The sequence below is a fragment of the Numenius arquata genome, chromosome 6 (assembly GCF_964106895.1).
Source record: "Numenius arquata chromosome 6, bNumArq3.hap1.1, whole genome shotgun sequence".
In the NCBI taxonomy this organism is placed as follows: Eukaryota; Metazoa; Chordata; class Aves; order Charadriiformes; family Scolopacidae; genus Numenius; species Numenius arquata.
In genome coordinates, this window is record NC_133581.1 from 6,426,675 (window position 1) to 6,433,405 (window position 6,731).

A 6,731-nucleotide genomic window follows, 5' to 3' on the forward strand; every position below is an offset into this window, starting at 1 on the left:
AGAACGTTCTCCTGTTTGTTCCCCAGGAAAGACTCCAGCACCGTTTCACTTTCATTATGTCTGGAGATTTAAAAGAAGGGAAGAGGCGGGGAGAAATGCTTGAAAGCCCCAAGCTTCCATTGTTAATTATTTACTCTCCAGTTGGAGATGAAAGTGAGATTGGGGGATTGGCTGGGGTGAGCTGCTCAGCTGGGCTGGCCTGGGGGAGCCGGGGGGAGAAGGATTTTGGCACCTGGTCCTGCCCTGGTGGGACGAAGCCCCACAGTGTCTGGGTGTGGGGGTTCAAAAGCAGCCCCAGAGCTGCTGACCAGGAGCGGCTGCATTTCATCCTCTTCTGTCCCGTTTCTGGAGGTCATGGGCAGCTTGGTCCTAGTAATGATTGCCAGGTGTGGGGGAAGGACAGGGAAGGACGTGTCCCGCGGTTACACATTTATATATTCACCTCCTCGCTTCTCACTTTGCCCCAAGGGCACTTATTTCCATGGGGACGCTGGCTCTGGATCCTTCCATCCCCAGAGCATTTGGGTACCTCGGAGGGGACTCAAAGCAAAGGAGCAAAAAAAGGGGTCTGGAAGGTTTAAACGTCATTAAACACAGTCACTTGGCTTGTCACTGGTGTGGTGTAAGTGATTTAAGCCTGGGGACCCTGCAGTGCCCAGACGGAGATGAGCCAGGCTGTCCAGCTGGGCACACCAGGCAGTCCCGGGTGGCTGAGACCCCAGTACAAAGCAAGAGGAGTAAATCAGGAGATGCCACTGTGCCGTGGGCAATGTGCACTTCTTTGCTTTAGGAGCCTGCCATCACGTCACCTGACTGTGTGATAGGAGAGATCAGAGGGTTTATTGAGGGATTGATGCAATAAAATGAAGCCCTGTGACATTTGGACTTTGTGCCACGCAGAGGAGAACAAAAGGGCTCTTACCTACCCTAGGGCTGAGAGATCCTGTGTGTCCAGCCGATGGAAAGTGTGTGGGGTGGGAATAATTGTAATCAACTAAAGAAGGGAAAAGTGGCAGTGCAGACTGATGGGAAGATGCCCTGATGGCAAGACGGGACTGGGCAGAGCACCGTTTGGGGCTGCCCTGTGGGGCAGGAGGAGTCCTGCCTGATACCTCCCCCAGCCAGGTGGCCCAGAGCTCAGCTTTTCGTCCTCGGGCTCTTCAAAGCCATGGTTCAGCCAGAGACCATCCTGCCACGCTGGGGAAAACCGCAATGGGTAATCCTTCTGCCACCCTGGCAGGGTGACAAAGGGAGGGAGCTGCTTACTCAGGCACACGCTGAGGTTTGGAAAGCCCCTTTGTACACAAAGTCCAACTAAACCTCTTTCTATCCTGGTTATTAATTGTCTCCTCTGCCAGGCATTTACAGGGTGCTGGTTTGTACAGACAGGCTTGCTGCAGCTGGGGTACAGTCAGAGCAGGTCCGACATGGATAGGTTCTGACCTGGACCTCCCTGGGAGTTCTCAACTACCCCAAAACACAGCTGGAACCAGGGCCTGCTGGGATGCTGATAAACACAACCCCGGGGGAGCTCTGCACCCCACAGTTCAGGTCATCTCTCTCCCCGCAGCTCTTTCCAGTGCTCCCTCCCAGCACCAGCTCTCACGGAGCGTGCCTGTTCCTGGAAATGCCACCAGGGCAAGGCTGATTCCAGGAGCCTGGCCCCACAAGGTCATGAGAATTAAAAAATTTACTATGTTGTGCAGTTGTTTACCATTATCCTTCAATTTTGCTAGAAGGTCATAACCCTCAAGCTAGCTGTGAGAGTTAATTTTCTTTAAAAAGGAAACCTAAGGTCACCTTACCCCAGGAAGGGGCTTCAAAGAAAAAAAACCCACTGATTGTGGTGAAGTTCAATAAAATGGTGAAGCTGGGTGATGCTATAACACATCTATCCCTCCCTACTCTCCGTAGCCCCTGGAGAGAAAAGCCTTCAAGAAGTCCTGCTCCCTCACACACCACCATTAACCGCCCTGCAGTATCTGATGTATATTTTCTTAGGGGTACCATGGTAGAGCTGGTGAATGGTCAGAGAACTTTGCACTAGAGAGCTCATGGTCCTTAGTGCCATGGGCACCTTGTGGCTACCACCCTGTCCCCAGCGAGCCGTGGGGCACTCATGGCAGCCCTGCCAGGCATCGCAGGCCCACGATACTCCTTCATCCCTTCCAGGCACCAGGAAGACACAGCCCCCTGATGCTAAACTCACAACCACGCTCTTAATTTGAAGTGGATGAGCGAACTGGAGAGAAAAGCCAATCCTTGCAGTAGGTGGCCTCCAACTGTTTTTCCCCAGCGATACTTTGGGTTGTCTCCTGCTCAGCCTTTGCTCATCCACCCACGGATGCGGCGCCAGCCACGCAGCATCCCGGCTGTGCCAGCCTTCGTACCCCAGCCGGCACGCGGCGCTCCGTAGGGTTGTTCAGCCCTGCCGTCAGCGGGAACACATGTTCCTGAAAAGATCTGGCCATCTGGAGGAAGCATCCTGAAACTACCTTCCACCCAGCAGCACCAGCTTAATTGCCTTTTGGGTCTCCAGGCGCAGTCGTGAGAACAGATTACTCACCGTCTGGGGATTTGAATATCGGTTCTCTCAGCCTGAGCTCGCAGCAGGCGGGTGGACCAGGCTAAGCTTGGACCGTCCTACCAGGACAACTCAACCAGGGAGAAGAAAACAGAAAAGGAGGCAAAAAATGTGTTGAGAAATCACAAGAGAGAGCCTAGCAAATCCAGTTGAAAACACTGGTGCTTCATAACTGTGGTCGGGGATCTCACGGCAAGTGGCTGCTATGAGCCCCCCCTCACTCTGGGGCTCCTAGATGGTATTTGTGCAGCTTGCAGTTGTCCCCAGCCCCCGTGTTTGCTTGTCGTGTCCTTGCTTTGGCTTAATCTGGGTTTAATGGACACTGCTGAAGCAGGACAACCTCCAGAGCGTGTTGCTGTGCCCTCTGCCTCAGTTTCCCCATCTGTGAAATGCAGGCATTCGGTTTACCCTCCTTGGGAGGTGTGTTTGTTGATCTCTCGCTATGAGAGTATTTCAAGGGGTTTCTGATTCCCTTGGCCACGGTGTGAAGGACACGCACAGCCCAAATCTGCAGAGGTGTTGCTGGCCAACAGCTCCCTAATGCCCTGCAGCCACTGACCTCTGTGAGGCTTTCGCACTGCTGCTTTGCCTCCTGACCCTTCTGAATATTTGGTTTGGGGTTTAGTTGCTCCCTCTTCCCTTCTCTGTGTTTATTGCTCATATTTATTGTTTTCCTGCTTATATCTTCTCTTGCATCTAACACCCGGGGATGATGGCAAAAGGCTCCAGAGGTGCAGTGCTCCTTGTTGGGGGCGAGGGGCAGGGAGAGCGGTCCCACAATCCGCTCCACAGCCCCGAGGTTTTTCATCAGCTCCAAACGCCAGGAGAAAAACACATTGCTGAGGCCGCAGGGGAATATTGCTCCGATGCCCTTGCAGAAATCTGTGCTCGATCCCCGCTCCCAGCCTCGGCAGCCCAACCAGTATGGCCTTGATGGGGTGTGCTGTGACCTGCTCCCTTTCTGCAGGTTTCACTCACCCCGTGGTGGGGCCAAAATCTCAGCCTGAGCGGGCAGAGGAAGCCCTGGAGCTGCAGTGATTTATTGCAGCGGAGGAACCGGCCTGATATTTTTAACAGCATCGTCAGTGATGGATGAGGCAAAGGCATGCTCAGAGGCTGCATGTGCCTATGCAGCTATAGCCTCCTGGGGGGTGCTTTGCAGTGAAATGAGATATATTGCTTGTACTGAAATATTTTTCTTCCTGTTTTTAGGGTGTAGGGGAAGGTGAGGGAGCGTTGAGCCTTAAGCTGAAAAGGCTGTTTAAAGGGGAAAAGCAGGTTGTGATCTGGAGCCTGGCTTTTGCAGAGGGGATGCTGCCCCCCTGGGCTTGAGTGGAAGCATTTGGAGGGTGCATTTCTGCGAAGCATCTGGGAGAGAAGGGAGCTCCAGACCCAGCGATGGGGATGTGACAGGGTCCAACGCTGTTTCTGTACAGCCATGGAAGGACATCACTGGGATTAGTAAATATTACACTGGGAAACAAACACACGAGTCCTCAATTCTTTGCAGAAAGGTGGTCCTGGAGGATATTCCATGAGAGCTGCCGCTGCTGCAGAAGCCCATCCTAGGTGCTTTTGAATGATAATCATCAAGGTTTTCCCTTCCCTCCTGCCAGGAAAGGTCTGAAACAGGCCTGTATGAGCAGGATCTGTCACACTGATTTTCATCTTTTTTGGTATAATGACAGCATCTGACACTTTCAGCAAGCCACCAGCCCTGTGTGCTATGCCAGGAGCTCTGCCTAAGTGTGCCAGACCTCGCACGAGACCAACAGGGATGGCATGGCTGGGGGACAGGCTTCCCCGTTCACCTGCTTCTGGCCTTTTGAGCCACAAATCCTGTGCTCACCACCCTCTGCAACACCTCCGCAAGATGCGTGGCGCAGCCGGGGCCGGGGTGCAGTCCCCGTGCTCTCCCCACAGCCCTGGCAGCAGCTCTGCTCCCGGGGATGCTCAGCAGGTGCACCAGGGACACGTTGTGGTACCGTCTGCCAAGCCGTTTCCTTCTGCTTGCTTTTCATTAGTAGATGGATGGTAATTGCTCTTCACTCAGAAAAAACCTAGCTGTCCAGGTTGTGCACTCAGAAGCCCATTAGTTTGCAGCAAACATGAGCAAGGCCAGGGTGGAGCCCATCACCTCAGCCCTTGGAGCAGCCTTGAGACTGAAATGTCACAGCTCATTGACTTCAGAAAGAAGCTGCTGTCCACCGAGCAGGGTGGACATCATTCGTCCCATTCGTCACAGGAGCTGCCAAACCAGACCTGGAAGAGCAGAAGGACTGTGTGCATGGCAGTGATCGTGGATGATTGTGCTTCCACTCTTAATTTGCCCTGTTTTGCCAAAAAACCAGCCGGACACCACAGCTTTTCACTGTGGTGTAACTCCACGGGCTTCGGTGGGACGGAGCCTGAGGTCCATCAGCACAGGGGGGGATAACCAGTCCCATCACCTGGAGATGGGGCATCGCACTCAGCAGTGAGAGTTTCCCCTTGGAGGTGGCCGAGGGCTGATTGCTCCCCTGTGGCCAGCAGGCTGTGAGGGGGGAATAAGCCCCGCTGAGCAGTCCAAGCAAAGTTAGACTACTCTGTCATTTAAATTAGGTGGCTGAGAGCAAACCACTTCTGGAGCGAAGGCACCTGCCTGCTGTGCATGTCACCACAGCTAGATGTCTGCTGCTGAAAATGTGTCATTGAGGCCAAGGACTGAGCTGGGAGCTCAGCGCTGCCTCTGTTGGGGAGGACCAGGAGGTCAGCAGGAGCTTGTCTTTCTCCATTGCAGGGGTTTGCTTTACTGCACCAAAATTTCCATTCTACAGTTCTCAAAGACTTTACCAAAGCCAGGTTCATATTTGTTTGCCACATTGCTGCAGGATATTCTCGAGCACGAGGACCTTGAGAAAAAAACAGCAGAGCCTTGTAAGCAACCTCTTTGACCTCTTCTTCCTGGCTGAACTTTCTCCAGCTTAATCCCAGGCTTGGTTTGATGGAGGGGGGAAAGGTGCAGGCTGGTTCTTATCTGCGTAGCACTAGGAGTCCACAGCTTTCTCCCAGCACTGAAGGGTGCAGGTATCACACTTTTACATTGCCCACAACAGTGGGAGCTGAGGTGCCCCCAGGGAAAAGGGAAGCAGTTGTTTTCTAAACATCTCCCCAGATGAAACCTGGATGTCCATCCTCAGGAAAACTGAATTTTCCTTACTTTTGGTGGCTGGGAAAAACCGAGAACTAGCACTTTATTTAAATATATATTTCTGTACTCTTTTTTTTTTAAGTAAGTGTTTTTCAAGTTTCATTGAAGATGTTGTCACTGGAATCATTATATTTCTATAGAGATTATAATGACTCCTTTTGAAGAGTTAGTCTCAGTCAGTCAGTGCTTAATTCACATATCAATGACTCCATAAACCCTAAATCTATAAATCAGCTGAAACTACTCTAATCTATTGTGCCAATGAATGCCTTTAGGGGCTCATCAGTGTGGAGATAATTCGCTTAACGAGCTGCTGCCATGAGGGCAGGTGGTCGGCGATAGCAGAGGGGCCTTGTCCGTGCAAGGCAGCCATAGGTTTTATAACCAAGCCACGCTAGGGACGAACATCACTCTCTTTGGTTGATTTGCCCCAAACTATTTCATGTGCAATCCATCAGTCTGACCCTCACAGTCTTTCCCGTCATTTGCAGTGAGTCGTGAATCATTTCTACGCGGTGACGGTGGGGTGGTTGGACCTTTCTGGTGCATCCACATCCAGCTGGTACGGAAATTGTGATGTTGCTTTGTTCAGACCAAACTGGTTAAGCCGCAGCTGGTTATTAAGCCGCTGAAGGCAGTAACTCCTAACCAGTTATTAGACTGTTTGGAAACCCTTGCTGCTGCTGCAAAACACTGAGCACCTCTTCTGGCTGACTGGAGTCCGTTTAATGATGCTATTGTAAACCAGTCCTAGGAGTTTGTCCTTTATTTTATTAAATGCGTAATCCCTATGGAAATACTAGAGACCAGTAGAAGATTGTGCCAGAACCCCCCGGAGCAGCAGGAGGGCGGGCAGCTGCCGAGGGGGTCGGTGGGAACGGCTCTTGCTCACACCCCGGCTGGACGTCACCCGTGCACTCGAGCCACTCGGGTGTATAATTTGAGTATCCCCAAAGC